General features: G+C 46.1%; 1 protein-coding gene and 2 long non-coding RNA genes across 5 annotated transcripts in view; 1 reads left to right on the top strand and 2 right to left on the bottom strand.

Moving 5' to 3' along the window:
- The window catches only part of RFTN1 (raftlin, lipid raft linker 1), a 208162-nt gene that overhangs the window by 12250 nt on the left and 173437 nt on the right, over positions 1-22475 (bottom strand). The window lies entirely within an intron of this gene.
- Positions 160-20844, bottom strand: LOC147577144 (uncharacterized). The gene is made up of 2 exons (XR_015239949.1): positions 2119-20844; positions 160-1902 (listed from the first exon to the last, which is right to left on the bottom strand). It is a non-coding gene; the product is annotated as an uncharacterized LOC147577144 (long non-coding RNA).
- On the top strand, positions 2525-4215 carry LOC147577145 (uncharacterized). Its single transcript, XR_015239948.1, has 2 exons — positions 2525-3067; positions 3615-4215. It is a non-coding gene; the product is annotated as an uncharacterized LOC147577145 (long non-coding RNA).

The raw sequence follows: 22475 nt of genomic DNA, 5'->3' as shown, positions 1-22475 counted from the left end.
TGAGGGGGTGCTGTTCAGTAAAGAGGCGGGGGGCGTCCTGCAGCCTGGAGGCCCGGCTCCAACGACGCTTAAAGATTTCAGAGCCAAACTGCCAACATGGGATTTCTTGCTGGGCCCCAACTCAGTCTGTGCAGTCGGCAAGGAATTGGAGCCAAAGGATTAATGCATTCATTTGGGTTTATTCTTGTCTGGACAACTAGCCTCCTGTGAGTTTCACTGGAGAAGTGCAATCACCTTGCCTCAAAGCCATATTCATGACACCACACACTGGTGATTTCGGAGTGTGTCGTGGGGCATTAGACGGCATTTCATAAGTGATCATGTCGTTAGCATCATCCAGTCATGGCAGCAACAACCCAGACACACACACACACACACACACACACACACACACACGTGTGCTCACGCACACACCTGTACACAGGGAGCTTCACCTGTTATATATCCTGCCATAAAGGGATAAATGAGTGCTGCCTGTGTTTTCCGCGTGTGTCTGAGGGGGCTAACTTGCCTTTCAATTTAAAAACTCAGTCCTGCCACCACGGTCGGGGGTGGGGGGTGCCCTAACTAGAGGCTACTGCCCTGGGTTCCTCGTGCTCTCTCAAGGCAGCAGGCCTGATGCCTTACTCCTGGCTCCTCACTGACACTGGAAGGTCCTGCCCTGTGTGTACAATGGATTCCCCATCCCTGTTAGGCTGGCTTCTTGTAGTTGGCCTCAGAACATCTCAAACCTGTGTCCAGACTCTTTCCAACCGAGGCAGCTGTGTGGATGCATCCAGCTAGTACTTCAGAGTGGTGGGTACAGAGGTGAATGAAGGCACGGTCCCGCTGCTAGAGGTCACAGTTCATAGAGGCAACAGCACCCACATGGAAGTAATGGAAATACAGAATGGCCTACTGGCAGGGCCACGAGGCTTCGAAGGTCAGGAGAGCGGAAGGATACCAGCCATGGTCAAGGTGGGCTTCCTGGGGCCCAAGGGCCGGGCAGAGAGTTGACAGACGGAGTGGGGGAAGGGGCATCCGGGGGGAGAAAACTCCAGCATATACTACAGAAGGCCACACCGGGCCTAGAGCACCGAGGAAGGTGGGCTTCACTTGGGGGAGGCACTGCTCAGAAGGGAACCATTGGTGGGAGTGGCTGTCCTGCTGGAGGCCTTTTGGAAATAGAACCACTCATCTGGCTGCTCTGGGCTAGGGGGCTGGAAGACAGATGAGCCCTACCTCTTCAAATGGCTTTTAATTTTTTTTAAATGTTGATTTATTTTTGAGAGAGAGACAGCGTGCGCGAGCGTGCAGGTGCAAGTGGGGGAGGGGCAGAGAGAGAGAGAGGGAGACGCAGAATCCCAAGCAGGATCCAGGCTCCGAGCTGTCAGCACAGAGCCCGACGCGGGGCTCGAAGTCACAAACCGCAAGATCGTGACCTGAACCGAAGTTGGGGTTCGCTTAACCGACTGAGACACTCAGGCGCCCCTCAAATGTCTTTTAAAACTCCTGTCACTGGGCACCCATCCCACCATGGCTACCAAGCCACCTGAACTCCTGGCAACAAATTTATCCTTTGGGAGCCTGTTTCCTCAACTGTAAAAAATAAGTCTTGGCCTCTGACAGTGGTTCTCAAAGTGTGGTCTCTGAGCCAGCAACATTGGGATCACCTGGGAACTTGTTAGAAATTCAGAGTCTTGCAAACCGCCCCCTCCCCAGAGACCCACCAGATCAGAAACCTGGGGGTGCGCCCTGGAATCTGTTTGAAGGAACCTTCTCAGTAGTTCTGATGCGGCAAGTCAGAGAGGTACTGCCCGGAGAATCAATTAGTTCTCTTCTGATGACAGTGAAGAGACTGCAGTTCTATGGCTGAATTCCATCAGTTGTTACCTCCGAGCTAACGTTCCCCATCCTTCTCCTCTTGAGAAGGGAAAGTAGGGGCGCCTGGGTGGCGCAGTTGGTTAGGCGTCCGACTTCAGCCAGGTCACGATCTCGCGGTCCGTGAGTTCGAGCCCCGCGTCGGGCTCTGGGCTGATGGCTCAGAGCCTGGAGCCTGTTTCCGATTCTGTGTCTCCCTCTCTCTCTGCCCCTCCCCCGTTCATGCTCTGTCTCTCTCTGTCCCAAAAATAAATAAACCTTGAGAAGGGAAAGTAGAGGGTTCTGAAAGGACCAGATCTGTAAGGGATTTGGGGCGAGGAAGGGGAGAGAACAGAGGAGAAGGGGAGTGGAAGGATGGGAGGCTAAGGAAGGGGAAGAAAGGAAGGGCCTTAATAAAGGAGGGGGAGCAGGAAGGGAAGGATGGAAGGGAGGAAAGGAGAGAGGAGCACAGGTATAATCACTTGATGGGGGGAGGCGGTCAGGAGAGAACCCCGTTCTGACCCCTTCTCTGAAGCCCCCACCCAGCCAAGGGACGGCAGATGACCCAGTGACACCCCTTTCCGCCCAGCCCCCTGGGCACAGCTAGCTAGCTGCATCCCTCCTGCCAGGCATGGCCCTCACCACCTGCTGTGGCTGCTTTATCCTGACAACCCTGCCCCCATCTCTGCATTCCCGATTTCGAGAGGGGAGGGAAAAAGTGTTAAATCCACACTCTCGAGCTCTGCGAGGTTATGATTACTTGGGCCTATCAAGAATAACCTTCCCACTTTATCAAGCACTGTGACAAACCCGCCACAATCAGACAGTAGCCATGGCAACCAGGACAAGCTTTGGCGCCTCACAAAGCCCTGAGTGGCAGAATGGAGTCCTTTTATTAGTGACTGTGCCCTGGCCGGCCGGGTTCTCTCCGGCGGGCACCCAGCACAGCAAGACAATGGACAAACCCCTGCTGAAGCCTGCCTGACCTGCTCAGACAGGCCTCGCACGCGGCCTCTATTTTGCTCTGTTTTATTTCATTCTGTCACTATCTTAAAGAGAAAGACAGCAGGATTTCTCCCCAACAGTTTTTCCCCTCAGGGTAGGGGATGTCAGCCAGAGGGTGCAGAAGCAGAAAGACTGAAAGGAAAAGAGGAAACACAACAAAACATAACCCTGCTTGACAGAGCTGACGGTTCAATCTCAAGTGTTAATATCTGGCCGTCACGTGGTGAGTTGAAAAGTAAAATACAAATGGTAGGGGGTGAGGTGTCCCACTCTGCCAGACTCTCCCACTCTATTGGGGATGGTCTTGATTTAATTAATGTTAAATGTGATTTCCTGTAAGCATCTATCAAAGCCTGTTTGCATATTATCAATACTGTACGAAGACGGCATTTCTAGAATATGACATGAGCCCCATGCAGTCAGTGCAAGAGGCTTTCAAGTCCATTAGCTCAGAAAGGTGGTAGAAAACCTATCCGAATGGAGGCTCCCTTTGATCTGCTTTTCTGTGACACTCCAGTGAGGACAGAAAAGCACAAACAGCACTCCAAAGACAGCCTGCTTATCAAATGGAAAGGCATTTCTTTCTGGAAGTCGGAGCACAAATTTTAATTAACTCTCCACTCTCCTGTGTGGATCCGTAATCTCCGATCACACCTGGAGTGCTAAAAAAAAAAAAAAATGGAGCATGTCCTGTGGTTTTTCAACGTGTATAAAAGGAATTCATTTGTATTTATGGCTCTTTTTTCCTTTGTTCCCTATAATTTCTCCAGTGGTCGCCAATCAACTAAGGAAACACACATTGAACACAACCTTCCCTTACCCTCCAAAACTCGTGACAACAGAATGCCGACTTTACTAAGAAATGCCTCTGTCTTTTAATCATTTTTAAAGACCTTCTGTGCAGGCAAGTAATCAGGAGGTAACACACTGGTCCAGTGAGAAAGTCTGTATCCTGAATGTCAGCCTGCTCTTCTCTTTTCCCCGTTTCAATCTGTGGAAGCAATCTGGGAGAAACGCAGTTGCAAAGAAAAGACTTGGCCCCTTCTACATGACTGAAAATGAAGAGCGGAATTTAATTTCCCATAACTGAAAAGTGTGCAGGGCCAGCTCTAGGATGCTGTCTGTACCCGAAAACAGTGACTAAGGAATGTTTGCCTTTGTTCCCCAAAGCCTTTGGGCTGGGCCCTCACCTTTCATGGAGAGGGCACGTGAAGGCACAGCCCTGCAAAAACACGTGTGTGTCTTTCGTAAAATTGCTGCCAAAACACTGATGCCCAACGCTTATTGGCATGGTACGTTTATACTACTGTTATCAGTTTTAGATATCTTCTGATTTCCTACCATGGGAAATAAAGGCTTAGCATTCCCATACACTTCTCTTACTTCCTGTTAGTGCCCCAAATGGTCACAGTATAATTTTAATCAAATCAAAAGTCAGTGTTTGTGTTATTACAACTTGGCAAATGTTGCTCAATGCCAGGTCAGGTAATGCACTGTGACTATGCCTTCTTTTTCACACGAGCCTTCATTTTTCCTGGAGTTAATCATGTCCTAACTTTTTTTCTTCGTGTGTCTGGTTGTACATGAACCCATCACAAATTTATTCCATATGCTCAACACCTCTATTTTATGCCCATCAACAAATATTCCATGTGCCTAACTAAATACATTAGTTCTGTTTTTTTCTCCATCAGAGACATCACTTCTGGAGCTTTCTGAACCCTTGCTCTAATCCTGGTCTGGCTGCTTTCCATGCTGGGTTCTTCTCCTACTGCTATCTAAGGCTCCTTCTTGGTTTCCTCCACATTTTGCTGGAGTTCATCCTCCAGTGGCTAGGAAACAATGTCCTGGAAGTCATTTGAATCCACGAGTTCATAAACATGTCTTTGTCATCACCCTTAACTAACAGTTCAAATACAGAAGTCTGGGTTGAAATCTATTTTTCTGTTCCGATTTTTCAAGGACTGCTCTACTAGCTTCTAGAGATCAGCCCTGCTATTGCGAAATCTCTTTTGATTGCTAATACTTTGTAACCTGTTGTGCTTTGTAAGATTTTAGGATATTTTTCCCCATGAAGTTTCAGCTTTTCACAATGTGCCTTAGTGTGCGTTGTTTATACACAAAGGGCTGTATACACTTGATGGCCTTGCCATCTGAGGATTCTTGTCCTTCAGTTCTGAAAAGGGTTCTTTTATTTCCCCTTGATAATTTTCCCTTTCTCCATTTTCTCCCTTCTTTTTGGATCTTCTAGAAGTCAAAATGGAGGATTGATATTTTCATTTTATTATCCCTCGCCATCTTCTTACTCTTTTTATTTTACCTCCTGAAAGATTTCCTTTACTTTATTTTTCAGCCTTTTTATTACCTTTTTAAATTTCCTGCAGCCCTACTTTTAAGACCCCAAAGCTGCAGAGACAGGAGCTAGGGACCTTACTACCACAGGTAAGGACTTTAAACCAATGCCCCAAATTGTCAGCTCTGCAGTTCGCTCTGCACCATTCCATGGTCATTTATGCTTTGGAAACCAGAGCCTTTCTCATGTTCTGCAAGAGAAAATGGCTCCTTGTACCTTCAGGTTGTAGTTTCCTGTGCTTTGTTAAACAAATTAGCCTCCCTCTACCCACCTTCTATTTTCTAAAAATGTGTTGAAATCATTCCTCTTCTACTTCTCTTCTTCCAATCTTTTTGTTCTTGTGGATATCTCTATCTATCTATCTATCTATCTATCTATCTATCTATCTATCTATGTATCTATCTATCATCTACAGTCGGTTTTCATTATCCATGGGAGCTTTGTTCTGTAATACGGCCACAAGAATTACTGAATACTCTGAACCAAATGCTCTGGGGGAAATACAGAGTTGGGTTCCTGTGAGATACTGATGACAATATCTCATCACCTGATCAGTGCAGAACCTTGTTTTCTGTGTATTTCTGTTTAAAGACACCTTGTTTACTATATCTTGTTGACTACCTTTGAACTCATGGACAACGGTGCTAGAACTCAAGCCCGAACAAAAGTTACCTAACACATGTATTTGCTCTGTAAGCCACATCATAGCCTTCTTGTGCCTAGGAACACCAGATAGCACTTCAGCATTAGGCTTGGGGCCACTTTAAACAGCAAAAGTACCAACAAAAAGCACAAAAATGTGAAAAATGTGGCATTAAGCAGACTCCAAAATGGACACTTGTTTTATAGTAAGAGAGCTGAAACAAGAAGGCAGAGATCACCTTAGCTGGGAACGTGAATTTTGGCAACGCAAGTTTTTTGGCACTCTATATGCCTGCAAATGATAGTGAAAGCACCAGGAGTATTGATTTGGGGATTACAAATAAATTTAAGCAAGTAGGATTTGCAAATATAGAGTCCATGAATAATGAGGATTGACTCTGTCATCTGTCTACCTACCTATCTACCTATCATTGATCATTTCTTTTGTGTCATTTCACTGGGATTTTTCAGAAGAAAGCAAAATTGGTGCCTGTATCCAACTCCTCACATTTAACACAATTTTATTATTTTAATTTTAATGGCCCTACTGGAAGTCTTTCTAGCTAGCTTAGAATCTGGAAGCCATAAAGTAAAAATAATAAGTTTGGTGACATAAAAACTCTTCTGCATGGCAAAAGACAAACTAGGTAAAGTCAAAAGACAAAAGACAAGATGGGAAAACATTTGTAGCTCATATTACAGACAAAAAAGAAAGAGTCCCTTAAATGTGACAAGAAAAAAAAAAATCCAGTAATCCAAGCTTTAAAATGCATACGGATAGGAAGAGAGTCACAGAAAAGGAAATTCACATGGCCATTAAGCACACAAAAAACCCACCAAATCTCACAATAAGAGAAATGCAAACTAAAACTACCAAGATAGATATTTTCACCTATCATATTGATAAAAACCCAGAAGTTTGACAACCACTTCGTTGACAAGACTGTGGGGAAGCAGGCATTCTCATACATCGCTGGCAGGAAGGCAAATTGATTCAACCTCATGAAGAACAATTTGACAGTATCTCTCAAAACTGCAAATACGTTTACCCTTTGACACAACAATCTCACTTCTGGGAATCGATCCTATATGTATAAGACATGACAAATGTACAAAGTTATTCACTGGAGAACTGTCTGCAATAGCAAAACCCCGAAGATTACCCAAGTGTCCATCAATATTAGACTTGGTAAATTAAATTGTGTTTTATGCACATGATGGTTTGGGGGTCTGGGTACGGGCTGATCACATGTTGAACTAAGGCACGCAGGACAAGGAGGACAATGAGAAGGAGTGAATTCCACTTTAGACATGCTGAGTTCAAGGGAGAGTGAAAGGTAGGTTCAGGAGGGAGCTAGATGCGATGGGGCCTGTGGTAGAAAAGAATATGCCTACTCAGTCCCCCAAATACGTCTACATCCTAACCTGTGGGGCCTGGGAATATGTCACCTTCCATGATAAAAGAGATTTGGCAGATCTGATGAAGTTAAGGATCTTGAGATGGGAAGATTACCCAGGTGGGTTCAATGTCATCAAAAGGGCCCTATGAAGAGAGAAGCAGGTGAGGGTAAGGGAAGGAGGTGGGGGGTTGGAAGCAGAGGCCAGAGTGACTGGCCTTGAGCAGGATGGATTCTCTAAGTTGAAAAGTCAAGGAACAGATTCCCTCCTACAGTCTCCAGAAACCACGCAGCTCTCCCAACACCTCGATTGCAATCTCTTAAAACCCATTTTGGATTTCTGACCTCCAGAAGTGTAAGAGAATACATCTATGTTGTTTTAAGCCACTACAGCAGCCACAGGAAACTAATACATCGTTAAAGGCAGGGAGAGGTAGGATGAAAACAAAGAACAGGAAGGGACACAGCTAACGCTCGGATAGTTGCAAACTCAAGGAGCCTTGAGGTTGGCTGAGGACAAGCTCGCCTGGTGAGGAGGTGACCAGAAAATAAATAAAACACAGACCAGATGGGGAGAAATCAGCTCTTGAGCACCCAGGGTGGGAGACGGGTTTAAGGAGAAAAATTCACACCATCAAACGTCACAAGAGGGCAAGCAACACAAAGCCTGGAGACTATCTCTGGAGTGGACAGCGAGGTCCTAGGAGACCACAGCCGAGGACATTTCAGGAGGGAAGTGGCAGATGGCGAGAGGTCGAGCATGTGGTTGGTAGTGAAGATGAGACAGGGTGTAACCATGGTCTCAGGAAATGTGGGTTTACCTTGACTGTGCCTGGATGCCGCAGGGACCCCGGCCACAAGGGCGTGTGGGGAAGAGTCATCCCTCAAGTGATGGAAAGCAGCGACCCGAAGGCAGGGCCCGAGGGAAATGCCACGGGACGGTCATCTCTGTTTATCCAATGGCAAGTGGGCGCTATTAACATTGGGGGCAGTCTTGCAGGAAACTCAGTGAGTTCTTCAGTTATTTCCAAGGGCAAGGCTATTCTCATGCCGCTCTTCATTTACGAATCTCCACACTCAGTCAACCTGGTTCTGTGCTGAGCACCTGGGAAGCTATGTGAGCCTCTCCTCCTGCGGCAGGAGATCCTGGGCTAGGGGGCGTGGGGAGAGTAACAAGATCCCCCACTCATGGAAGCCACCATGAGCTGTGCTGGAAGGACAGAGGCAGGAATGACTTGCCCCTCCATTCGCTCTGGAGAAAGTGTAAATCCCTCTGAGGCCAGCTGCAGCAGCCCTGCCTTCCAGGCCCCCATCCTCCCCCGGGGCCTCCTGCAGGACCACAGCCCCTGCCAGCGAGAGGGAGGGGCAAGGACGCCAGGGCCGGCTGGAGATGTTGTTTTCCTCTTTGTTTTACACACAATGCCCCAGAAAAACATTTTCCTGATATGTAATTAGGCCAACATAATAGAGTCTAAGAAAGCAGTCGGTCTCATTTTAGACAACTTTGGCTTTCATAACGTTCAAAGAGAATACGTTAAAAAAAAAAAAAGCTTAGTTCTCAGATGTAGAAAAGGGGGCAGATGAAATCCACGCAGTGCAGAGTCTAGTCTTCCCATTCCAAGACTCTTTACCCACGCCTGCTGCTTAATTCACATCTTTGCCCGATTTTCTCCACCATGCAAGAAAGGCAACAAACTCTGGAGCCCTTGGAGAGCCCGACAAAATAATAATAGTCGTTATTGTTGTTTGAGATGCACTTTGCAAAAATGGCCTCAATTATTACCTCCCTGTCTCCAGGCCTCTTTACAACATAACTCTGCATAAAGAGGTAGAGTCCATTTCTCCACCCCTTGAATCCAGGCTGGTCTTGTGATTTTCTCTGACCAACAGAATACGGTAGACGTGACATTATGGGAGTTCTGAACCTGCGCCTCGAGAGGCCTTGCTGCTTCCACGTGCTCTTGTGGAACCCTGCCTATGCTTTGGGGATATGCCCGGGCTAGCCTGCTGGATGATGTGAGACAGGTGACCCAACCAGCTGGCAGACATTTGAGAGACGCCATGTTGGACCTGCCAACAGCTGGCGAAGCATGAGTGAGCCCAGGTGGGGTTAGTCAGGCCTCGGCCAGATCACCGGAATCATCTGGCTGATCTGTGGACTCACCCGCAACAATTGTTACCTTAATTCACTAGGCTTTGGGTGTTTTATTCCACAGCAGAAGCTAACTGATCCACTAGCATTATTCTAGGAAGGGCCGAATGCCCAGACAAATCTCTAGAAGGAAGACCATGGTGAAAGTCTCCAGGTCTAATTTGAGAGAAATAAAATGTAATAGCTGCTACTGAATGGAATTCAGTGTTTTTAATTTTTCGCCCCGCTCAAAGCTGGCACACCCAGCCCTCATTTTCTCCATGCCAGACACATTGTGACCTTGCATGACACCTGGAGCCCTGAAGTCTAACTTATGATAACCTACGATGAGGCCCGGCACTGCCACCGGCATATCCTGGGAGGGAGAGATAAAAACCCCCACTGGGGAAGAACATCCCAGCTTGAGACACTGCTCTGGCTTCTCCTAAAGAACAATACACGCCAAGCTGGCAGGAAAACCAAACCTGCATGTACAAGATAACACTCCCCTGGATTCTGGGACCAGCAGGGTGATTTGGTCCTGGTATGTGTGGTTTTCTCTGAAGTCACAAACGCAGAAGGCAGGAAGGGGTTGTGGGGTGGCAGGAGACGGCACGCCGTACCTACTCTCAGAGCTGTGTGCCAACATGCGCCTGCCTGGGCAGAATGAGAACAAGACGCGTGTTACAACGTAGGACTCGGGGATTACGCCGGAGGGGATGAGGCTGGAGGTTTTGAGGTTAAGGGGGTGACGGCTGGGCAAACCCTGGCCGTTAGTGGGGACAGCCGCTGCCACAGTTCTGAGTGCAAACAGTTAAGCATCTACATCCTGTTGGCTGCTCAGCGGGACCTCATACTGTCGCAGCACGGGGCTTACGGCCTCCAGAAGCTGACATTTCACACACATACAGAATGCATCAGGGGTGAGCATGTCCTCTCCGGCAGACCTGGAAGCAGCTTTGTTTGATAACAATTAAACGAGAAACGTTTTCTCCATCCAGGGACTTGCCAAGTGCCTCCCACTTGCGTTGATGAGTGAGGAAATTAGGCTTTCAGGAGGTAAATGGGATTTGCCACTTTATTACTCCCTCTTCAGACAATATGTGGTGGATGGAGGGTCATTTTCTAATCCTCTTTCTTTCTTGTTTTTGCACCTTATCTACTACCTAGAAAAGAGAGGATTTAAAAAGAGCTTTCCCACAGTATATCATTAAAGGTATTTACTTTGGAGTTGGGAGCCCCAAAGTTTGTCAGCAAAAACTCAAGAACTTTTAAGACCACATCATTTACCACCTTCCTCCACAGTAGAGTCCCGACACCTGACCAATAATCTTTAATGCTAACCCAGAAAATGGCCCTGAACAAAGGTTGGTTCAAAATCTTAACAGAGGAGGAAACGGAAGGAAAGGATTATTCCAGTGTCACTGTGCAAACTAGCAACAGACAGAGCTACACAAAGCTCCGTGTCTTGGCGTGTTGGGCTACGCTGGCCTTGGGCTCACTCTGAAAAGACGATGCTGCGGAACGCACAACACAACAGATTTTCTCTCCCTGACTATCTCCACCTGGTAAATTCAAGATGCCACATTCCCACTTCGGCATCCGGTCAATATTCTCTTCAGTCAATTTTCTCTTCACAGTGACCCAGTTGTCACCATCTTGTTGCTATGGTTACCATGATTCTAACTCAGCCATCTCTCCCCATGCTCCCCTCTCCCTCGGGCCAAATTATGTGGCACTAATCCCACAGCATGTCCTCTGAGGACCCTGCTCCTGCTAAGGGGACTTCTAATAGAGCTTCCAGCAAGAATATACAACCTTCAGGACACGTCAGATCCCTTGACTGTCCACTACCCCCATCCCAGGAGTCCTTCCATTCTCTCTAGCTCCCTGCTCTACTACAGCCTAGAGGCAAATCCACCAGAGGCGGTAACAGCACTCTTGGGTTTCCACCAGCATCTGGGCTGTGACTCACCGAAGGATGAGCTGATGAAGAGCAAACCAAAATAAAAAAAAATTAAAGTGATCTCAGAGAGACTGGCCAACTCTATTTGGTGTCCTCTAAAAAATTCCCTTATCGCCCGATGTCCCCTGCCCCATCACTTCATCTCACTTATCACTACTTGGCACAGATTTGTTTATCCATTTATTGCCCTCTCTTTCACTGGAACACAATCTCCACAAAGGCAAGGATTTTATATATCTCATTACGATGAATCCCAAGCATCTAGGCAAATGTCTGGCACAAACGAGTGCTCAACAAATAGTTGTTGAGTAAATGAACGAATGCATCCGCCGTTGCCTTTTGGGGGTAGATCCTGCTGCCGCTGTCTTATTATGTTCTCAAAGTCTTAGCAAAACATTTAACATTGATGAGATCTGAGTTTACCATGAAAAAATACAAGTTAATTTGCCAGGAGGGTGTTACACCCTTCTTCTGGGCATTCCGTATGTGGAAGCTGGAAGTATATTCATGTAAGAAAATGAAACGCACAGAGTCATATGCTGGCCACTGGAGTCATTAAGGCCACTGGATGTTTTAGCAAACACTATCTGGTAAATTATTAAAACTGGCCACACACAAATTTGTCTGCTTCCTGTATCCGTGCCGCTACAGTGCAGATCGTCCTATCAGGAGATGGTGTCTATTTCCCCACCTTTTGAATCTCAGCCTGGTTTTGTGACTTTCTTTGGCCAAGGGGATATTAACAAATGTGATGCAGACCAAGTCATGAAATAAGGTAGCACACTGGGGCTCCTGGAGCCCTGTGACTGGCAGTGAAGAAGCTCAGCTAACCTTCCGGGCGTTAGAATATGCAAGACCCTGCTGCCCCAGCCAACAGCCAGCCAACCATCAGCCATGTGAATGAGGCCACCCTGGATCACCCAGGCATCAGCTGAGGCATGAGAGAGCCCAGGACAGATCAGCTAAGCTGCTCCAGAGTAGAACTCAGCTGACCCAAAGAATCATGAGCTAATAAGCAAATGGCTGTCTGAAGCTACAGAGATTGGAATGGCTACACAGCAAAAAACAAAACAGCCGACTACCATTTAATAGAGACAAAGCTACCTGCTTCTTTCAAAGTGATTTTGTCCTCATATGGGAAGGGGACTCTACAGAATCTCATGGCCCAAATTAAGTTTTAAGTATAGTAATACTTCTGTGATGAACCCTGAACTTCACCTTCTTGCCCAATGCCCCCTTCTGAACACTATCAAGAACTTTCAAGGTAAAATCAAATGTAAAATTTGTTTCCGGGTGCCTGGGTGGCTCAGTGGGTTAAGCAACTCTTGATTTCAGCTCGGCCCATGATGTCATGGTTTGGGAGTTTGAGCCCCACATCGGGCTTTGTGTTGACAGCACAGAGCCTGCTTGGGATTCTCTCTCTCACTCTCTCTCTCTCTCTCTGCCCCTTGCCTGCTCACATGCACATGCTCGCTCTCTGTCTCAAAATAAATAAATTTTGAAAAAGGTAAAATTTATTCCAGTGTGATAAAAATAAAAATTGGCTAGCTTAAAAAGTATGGGCCTTTAAATCAAAAAGTGATATGAAGTATAATGATAAAGCTGAAGAATATTCCTGGTTTACAAGCACAAGAAAATGGAAACCATCTAAAATCCACCAATGGATAACTAATGAAGTACATTAAAATATGATTGTTCATATACTGAAATACTTTTCAGCCATTTAAATTGATGAAGTAGAAACAGTTTGAAGAGTATGGTCCCAAATATGAAAATATAGACAGAATATCTATGAGAAGAAAATATACCAAGATGTTACGCTGTGATGTGGCTCTTTTCTCAGTGATGAGGAGAGGACGGTTTTTGTTTTTTCCTTATTTCTATTTTCTAACCTGTCTTCAATTACAAGCACCACTTTTTGAAAACATCTTTACTGAGATGTAAGTGAAATATCTAAATATTCACCCATTTAAAGTCTTCGACTCAATGGTATTTAACATATTCAGAGATGTGCAACCACCACCACAGTCTGAATTTAGAACATCTTCATCACTCCCCCAAAATTCTTGTACCCATGAACAACCACTCTCCTTCCTCTCATCTCAAGGAAGCCTCCAATCTAATTTCTGTTTCTACGGATTTACCTAATCTGGACATTTCATGTAAATGGAATCGTAAAACATGTGGCCTTCTGTGTCTGGCTTCTTTCACTCAGCATAATGTTTTCAAGGTTCATCCATGCCACAGCATGGATCAGTACTTCATTCCTTTTTATTGCCAAACAATATTCCATTATATGGATATGTCATGTTTTGCTTATTTTTTCATCACTTGCTGGAAATCTGGATTGTCTCCACCTTTTGGATATTATGAATAATGCTGCTGCGAAGAGCCATATATATAGGTTTAGTTTTGTTTTAAGTAGGTTTCACACCCAGCATGGAGAACAATGCAGGGCTTGAACTCGTGACCCTGAGATCAAAACCCTAGCTGAGAACAGGAGTCAGACGTGCAACCAATGAGCCACCTGGGTGCCCTGTGTATAGGTTTTTATGTAGATATATGTTTACATTTCTCTTGGATACGTGTCTAGGAGCCGTACTGCAGGTCACATGGCAACTGTTAACTATTGACATTTTGAGGAACTGTCCATGCATCACTTTTGTAAAACGAACAGGCCTTTTGGCCTCATTAGGCTATCTCCCAAGCCTTCTTAATCTAATTTGTCAAGTGATGTAAGCAAAGAGACATCCCCTTCTACCTCAGCTGAAGAGGATGTTAAGAATTCTGCCTCGGGGCGCCTGGGTGGCTCAGTCGGTTGTGCGTCCCACTTCGGCTCAGGTCATGATCTCATGGTCCGTGGGTTCGAGCCCCGCGTCAGGCTCTGTGCTGACAGCTCAGAGCCTGGAGCCTGCTTTGGATTCTGTGTCTCCCTCTCTCTCTGCCCCTCCCCCACTCAAACTGTCTCTGTCTCTCTCAAAAATAAATATCCATTGAAAAAAATATTAAAAAAAAAAAAGAATTCTGCCTCAAAGAGGCCACTAACTTAAAAGCAATGGGCCAACCAAGCATCCCAGCTCGTTGAATCTGGAAGGGATCAGGGGAGTCCTCCAGTCCTGTGGCTCTTGGGCCGGTGGAATGTTTCACATGTGGATCCCTCATTTCCACCTCCAGACCTACTGGCACTGAATCTCCAGGGGTGATGCCTGGGAATGTGTATTTTTAAGTCCCCAGGTGATCGTGAGGGTCAATGTGATCTGGAACCACTGCTGCAGTGCTTCCTGCTGAAGGGAGGAGGCTCACTTACTGGCTGAACATCTGAATCACACTGGCACTTGGTTGTTGACAGCCCCAGGGCCCAGCCACCTCCACTGCCGAACAGCTCCACAGGGGTTCTTCAAAGGGATGGAGTTACTCCCTTGCAATCAAGGAAAACAGAGTCTACCTCCTTTATGACAGGTCAGCCTTTCAAAGATAGGGAGTCGGCTACCTGATTGCCTGTTTTTTTTTTTCCTCTTTCAAGATAGATATGCATATGTCTCCATCCCTAGCCCTTTCTTCTGTGCCCCCTACAGTCTGTCTGTGTTTCTCATCAAATACGGTGGGTGTGGTGGGACACAGGGCTCTAAGTCAGCCAGCATCAGCCAGCATCAGAAGAGCAGAAAGACAGGTACTTCCTGTGGGCATGTTCGTAAATATGGCCAGTTACCTCTTGTTAAATAGCAGCAACCGGAAGTTCTGTGTTCATTCAACCAGTGTTTGTGGAAAATTTGTAAAACGAGAGAAATTAATTTGGGACCAGGGAACATGGATATCAAGAACAGCTAGTCCTTGAGTCATGGAGTGTGTGCAATTTTAAAAATTTAAAAATTTTAAAAATTAAATAACTCTAGGGGTACCTGGGTGGTTCAATCGGTTAAGCATCTGACTCTTGATTTTGGCCCAGGTCATGGTATCATGGTTTGTGGGTTTGAGCCTCATGCTGTTGACATGGAGCTTGATTGGGATTCTTTCTCTCTCTCTTTCTGGCCCTGCCCTGCTCATGCTTGCTCACATGTGTGTGCTTTCTCTGCTCTCAAAATAAATAAATAAAGTTTAAAAAAATTAAATAGCTCTAAAGTAAGATGGAACATATTAAATGCCAAAAGGAAGGAAAGATGATTCTACAAAGAGCTGGGTCAGGAAAGGTGAGGATCCCCAGGGTGAAGACTTGGGATGGGGAAGGGATTCAGCAGAGGAAAGGAGAGAACAAAATGAGGGGACAAAGATCACAGTTATGATCTGGTAAATACCACTTTGTCATAGCTTATAGCATTTGTCATAGAATTTGGAGGGGAGTAGGAGGTATACTGTTGAGCTGTATTAAATTCCTTTTCATTAGAATTGCTGTCAAATCAGGTATTCTCCCTTCTATATTATTTTTTTGAACTTAAATGCAACTGATGTTTTTTATACTTAAATGTATCTCTTTTACATTTTATTGGGATGGTCTGATCCAACAGTGATAAATTAAGAGATAATGAGATTAGAAGGGAATTAAGGAGTCAGGGAAACCTACTCCAGAAAGAAGCAGGATTAGGTAAGTAATTTTCAAGGTTTCTTGTTTTGTTTTGTTTTTTCCTTTTTTTAAAAGTAATGGGGCGCTTTCCACAAACACCAACTGTAATCTAATTTAGACACTCAACGTGTAAAAACAGTCAGAAAAAGCAGCTCTTGTTGACACTGGTGTGGGTGGGTTGTCCAGAATCTTCCCCACGCCCCACTCTCAGACACCCCCTTTATCCTCTTTCTCCCATGCCCAGCTGGAATGTTTTTGGAGAACCCAAGAGCATCCATGTTCTTTATTCTTTAGTTACTCATGGCCACCTGGTATACCCTGGGACTTCCCTAGCTTTGGGTCTCTCTCCATAGGCCCACCACCTTGTAAATCTCTACACAAACCATTGAAAAAGCCGCAAAAGAGGACAAAGCACAGGATGGCGTCACAGGGCACACAAGGAAAGATCTTCCTTGAATTAAAGCACACCTTTGCTGAGTATAGCCTCTCAACCAGTCACGCTCCACCCACAGACCCTTCCTTTTTATTTAGTTGTATTAAAATACTTGGCCAAGTGAATTTCAAAAGGACAAATTCCAAGAAGTGGCAATGAATGATCACTTAACTACAAGAACACCCCCCAGCCCTCTATACTCACTGATTTAATATACTAAATTCTTCTTGGAGAACCATTTGCCCTGTCCTCATCTTTAGCCTGAAGACTGTCTATGCATCTAAAAAGTTCTTATTGGGGGGCCACATGGAAAGCATGAGAAGGAATGTGACAGTCCCCAGGAGCAAAGACCAGCCCTTGGCTGGCAGCCAGCAAGGAAGCAAAGACCTTAGTCCTACAACCGCAAGGAACTGAATTTGGCCAACAACCTGGATGAGCTTGGGGGGGTGGGCAGATTCCTGCCTTAGAGGCCCCAATAAGTAACATGGCCCTGCTAACATCTGGTTTCAGCTTCCTGTGACCCTAGCAGTTTAGCCCACCTGGATTCTGACCCACAGAATTGTCTGACCCACGGTAATTGTCTGTGCATGTGCTTAACATTCTCATAGAATTATCTTCCACCCTTCTAATCTCAAACATCCAAGAAACCTAAAGATCAAGCCTATTTTATCACATTGAGGATTGCCTCTTTCTTGTCATTCTGTGGCATAGACTGGAGGTTTTAAGCATACTGTTTTTGTTGTTTTTTTTTTTAATTTTTTTTAATGTTTATTTATTTTTGACAGAGGGGGAGAGAGACAGAGCATGAGTGGGGTAGGGTCAGAGAGAGAGGGAGACACAGAATCTGAAGCAGGCTCCAGGCTCTGAGCTGTCAGCACAGAACCCGACGTGGGGCTGGAACTCTCATACCGCGAGATCATGACCTAAGCCAAAGTCAGACGCTTAACTGACTGAGCCACCCAGGCGCCCCTTAAGCATACTGTTTTTTCAAAAATGCATTTGTTACAAGATTCTGAAAACGTGCTGACCTCTTTCACCTTTCTCTTTCTCTGCAGCAAAGTTCTAAATTCACCCCATCCTGTGGTCTTTGCCAGAACGCACACTTGCCTCTCCCCTGTCTCCAGCTCTAAAAGGGTCCTGGTGATTTAGCACATTTCACTACCCTCAGGACGTGTGACAGAGAAGAGAAATTATTTATGAGCATGCAAAGGCCAGGGGGTGGGAATTCATTTTTAATGACTGCGCTCCTTCCTTCTAGTTAAAGACATCAATCCTTCCTGCCCAAATTCCCTCCATTCATCATGTTTTCACAATGGCTGACACACAGTAGGAACTCAATATTTATTTGTTGAATAAATGTTTTAAAAGGTCTAGCTTAACTTGTAGAGCTAAATTTTGTACAAGAAATGAAATATGGGTGTCTGAGAGAATAAGACCATTGAGTTTTTGGAAGAAAAACATCAAATTCTTCCTTTTCACCTTCCTGCTATCCAAGCTGTCACCAAGTCTAGTTTTCTTTAAAATGTTTCTAGGAGCATTCTTTGCCTTTCTATTCCCACTCAGTGGCAGACACTGTTGGTGCCAAAACAGTTACTTGTTAGCCCAGGTTCCCTTTCCTAGGTAACACACTCTCCAGCTCCAGCTAACCATGATTCTTGGCAATGATGTGGGTCTGTGACCCATGTCCCAGCTAAGGGCACCCAAGAAAACTCTACTGGAGAGTTTCTGGGAACAGTTTTACTTTCTAATAAAAAAAAGGGCACGTGGCAGGAAATGCCCAGTTCTTCCCAGCTCTTATGACGTTCACATGAGATGCGTGGAGCTGCTGCAGCCACTTTGGGCCTAGCATTCCAAAGAGAGACCTGGCAGGCAGGGTGAGGACCAGAATGCAGAAAGGTGACAGCACCTGGGTCCTCTGTGATGTCCTTAAGCCATTCAAAAAACTGACTCTGCAACCCCCCATTTTCCTCCAGACTTCCTGCTTGGTGACATGAGAAGCAAAATCCCTACTGTAAGTCATTTCTATTCATATGTCCTGCTGTTGACATGGAAAGCATCCTAACCGACACCATGGCCACCACCCTTATTCTCTCACGTTGGAACCTCTCCTCCAAACGTCTGTCTACCTTTCCCCCATTCTAGTCCATCTCTCCCAACAACACACTGTTTCAGGGCCAACTCTGGACTCCTGGCTCTCTGATGAGATCCCTACTATAGCCTCCTTCAACCTACTGCAAACCCGGGCTCTTGCCTGGATGGCAGAGTTCTCCGCAGACGCTCTTCCCAAGCAGACATGCTGTCAAGAACATGCCACAGGCCTCCCTTGCAGTTAGGTCTATGTATGTTGTACCTGTTTCCAGGGCTGCTGTAAAAGGGACCGCAAATTTGGTGGCTTACAATAGTAGCTATTCATTCTCTCGCAGTTCTGGAGGTCAGAAGTCCAAAGTCAGTACAACTGTGCCAAACTCAAGGTGAAAGCAGGGCCATGCTCCCTCTGGAGGCTCTAGGGGAAAACCCATTTCTTCAGCAGCTGTGGCTGCCAACGTCCCTTGGCTGGTAGCTGCATCTCTCCAGTCTTCAAGGCCAGCATTTTCAAATCTCTCTCAACTCTGCCTTCATGTCTTCTCTTTGTGTGTAAAATCTCCCTCTGACTCCTTCTCAGAAGGATATACGTGAATGTTTTTAGGACCCATCCATATAATCCAGGATGATCTCCCCATCTCGAGATGCTTATCTTTATAAATTTTTTTTTAATGTTTATTCATTTTTGAGAGACAGAGAGAGACAGAGCATGAGCGGGGAAGGGGCAGAGAGAGAGGGAGACGCAGAATCCGAAGCAGGCTCCAGGCTCTGAGCTGTCAGCACAGAAGCCGACGTGGGGCTCAGACTCACCAGCTGTGAGATCGTGACCTGAGCCGAAGATGGACGCTCAACCGACTGAGCCACCCAGGCGCCCCAAGATGCTTATCTTTAATTATATCTGCAAAAATCCTTTTTCCAAATAAGGTAACATTTACAAGTTCCAGGGCTTACTTTTGGAGAGCACCTGTTCAGCCTACTCGCACATGTGTCTGCGTGTGTCACCCAACTCTGTTTATCTCTGGGAAGAGCTCCCTCTTGGAGAGAGCATGGAGGGCCGGTGGGTGGGAGGAAGATTCGGTTTTTAAATATATACACTTTTGGACCATAAGAGTTTTCTTTAAAATTATTATAAAACCCACAACAATTTTTTGTCTCAATTTGCAACATAATTCACATTATCACATGAAATTTTTGTAAAAGACATATTCTATCTTAGGCCAGTTTCCCCAGAAACAGTCCCTGAGAGGAGGATTTACGCGCAAGTAGCTTATTATAAGGCGATGAGGGGGTGGGGGGAGGCGAACAACAGGCTGAACCCAAGTGAGGACACAGGTTTATGCAACATCCCCTGAGGCTTAGCCTCAGCCCTCGGGAGGCTCTGGGGGGTAGGCTGTACTCAGAGGTCCACACCTCTACTGACAATAGTTACGCGTGCCTTGGAATGGAAGAGTGGGAGGTAGCTTTATCTGTAACGTCTTCATTTTAATAGAGACAAGTCTTCATTTTACTTGGGTAATTAAAAACTTAAATTTAAAAGATAACTAGGGGCACCTGGGTGGCTCAGTCAGTTAAGTGTCCAACTCTTGGTTTCGGTTCAGGTCATAATCTCGTGGTTCGTGGGATTGAGCCCCATGTCGGGCTCTGCACTGACAGCACAGAGTCTGCTTAGGATTCTCTCTCTCCCTCTCTCTCTCAGCTCCTCCCCTGCTTGCACATGCTCACTCTCTCCAGCTCTCTCTGCCCCCTCCCCCACCCACATGCACGTGCTCTCTCCCTCAAAATAAATAAATCAACTTAAAAAAAAAGATAACTAGTCATGTATCACCATGTCCTTTCTTCTGTTCCGCTTTAGATATACTTGTTTTCTGCTTGTAGAAAAGGAAGCAAAATGAGGGTTGAATAATTCCACTTTCTTGGAAAATGTACAACTTCTTGCTTTAAACATAGTTTAAAAAGGTGTGTGTGTGTGTGTGTGTGTGTGTGTGTGTGTGTGTGTGTAGTCATGTACACCCAATCTCATTCTGGGCTTAACCTTCGTTCATTTTTGGAGTTTGCCTCACTCTTGCCTTTCATACACCCACCCCTCAGTCACAGGTAAGAGCTACCCCAGGGGCACCTAAACATCCAGGTATTTCCCTGCTCAGCTTGCCAAGAGCAACAAAGCAGGCTCCGGAGGCCCAGGTGCAGGTGTCAGCAAAGACACAGGTGCTGGCTTCTAGAAGTGAAAGCACATTGATAAAAAGGGATCCAAGGAGGGGCACCTGGGTGGCTCAGTCGGTCGAGCATCCGACTTCGCCTCAGGTCATGATCTAGAGGTTCGTGAGTTTGAGCCCCACAGCGGGCTCACTGCTGTCAGCCAGTCAGCGCAGACCTGCTTCGGATCCTCTGTTCCACTCTCTCTGCCCCTCCCCCACTCACACTCTCCCAAAACTAAGTATTTTTTTAAAATGGGGGATCCGAAGATCTAGAAAAACTCTGACATTAGCCACTAATGTTCTAATTGTGAAACTAAAATGTGCAGATGTGCTTTCCCTTCTGGCCTGCCTCCGCTCTTGGCACTTTCCACCGGCAGGAAGCCCCTTTCCCACCCCCCTTGGCTCATCCACACCCTGTCGGAGCCCGTTGGGAGCCCACGGTGTCCAGTGGGCCTTGGTCAGTCTCTACTTTCCCCCAGAGCACTTCCGGTCAGCAGGATGCCATCCAGCACTGAGTGCCTTGCTACTTATTCTGCAGGAAGTCTTCTTCCCTCCTGGGTGCTCCTTGCAGGTAGGGGCCTCAGCGAACACCCCTTTACGTTTTCGTCCCAGGACGGCACTCTTGTCCCAGTCCCTCTCTCTGACCCTCTGGGGCTTCCCAATTCCCTGGGAGTTCTCTGTCTCGCGTCCACTAATCCTCTTCCACCAACTGCCGGCCATCCCATGGGAAAGCTGGAGGGCCGATTTCCACCCGAAAGCCCATCATCTATCTCTTCTTGGCAATGCCACAATCCACGTGACATTTCATGACCCCCAAGTCAAGAAGCTGCTGTCCAGAAGGAGACAGAGGGAAAATTCTGCCCGAAAAAGACGAAACAGGGACAGCCAGCCACCCAGGGCCCCACTAACTGAGCACAGGGCCAAAGACTCAGAAGTCAGGACTCAGTGACCTGAAAAAGGCTTTGTGGGGTCACTGTTTTTAAAAAAAATTTTTTTAATGTTAATTTATTATTTTTGAGAGAGAGAGAGAGAGAGAGACAGCCAGCAGGGGAGAACCAGAAAGAGAGGGAGTCACAGAATCCAAACCAGTCTCCAGGCTCTGAGCTGTCAGCACAGAGCCTGACGCGGGGCTTGAACTCACAAACCGTGAGATCATGACCTGAGCCAAAGTCAAGACGCTTAACATACTGAGCCACCCAGGCATCTCTTGGGGTCACTGTTTTTAAATATGATCTCCATCGTTTGGGGAAGAGGAGTGACTTATCTGGCGGAACACAGACCATACAAACTAAGCTGTCCTCTGCCAAATTCCTAATAGCCAAGGAGCACTAGAGACCCTCTCCAGGGACAAGAAGAAAAGGAATGTTAAAAGTTCAGGGGAAAGTTCAGTCCAGCCCCATGGCAAGAAACACCCGAAGAGAAGTTGACTCCTGGTGGAAGTGTCGCTCTAGAAGAAAAGTTGCAGGCACCTAAGGAAATCAATGTCTTGCACAGGTTGATGAGTGTGGATTTACAAGGACAGAACGGAGGTAACTGACCCTCCAGGGATGGTGACTAAAGTGAGGCAAACTCCAAAAAAGAATGAAAGTTAAGCCCAGAATGAGATTGCATGTATATGACTACATACACATATACACAGACACCTTTTTAAACTATGTGCAAAGCAAGAAGTTGTACACTTTCCAAGAAAGTGGAATTATTCAACCCTCATTTTACTTCCTATTTCTATTTTACTTCCTGCCTATTTTCCATTTTACTTTCTTTTCCGAAGTCTGCAGGAAAGGCGTATTTTTAAGGCCCTCAACTGATTGAACAAGGCCCACCCACATTATGAAGGATTAGCAATTTGCTTTACTTGAAGTCTGCAAATTCGA

The sequence above is a fragment of the Puma concolor genome, chromosome C2 (genome assembly GCF_028749965.1).
Source record: "Puma concolor isolate L17-30 chromosome C2, mPumCon1.1.hap2, whole genome shotgun sequence".
NCBI lineage: Eukaryota > Metazoa > Chordata > Mammalia > Carnivora > Felidae > Puma > Puma concolor.
This window is presented reverse-complemented; position numbering and strand designations above follow the sequence as displayed.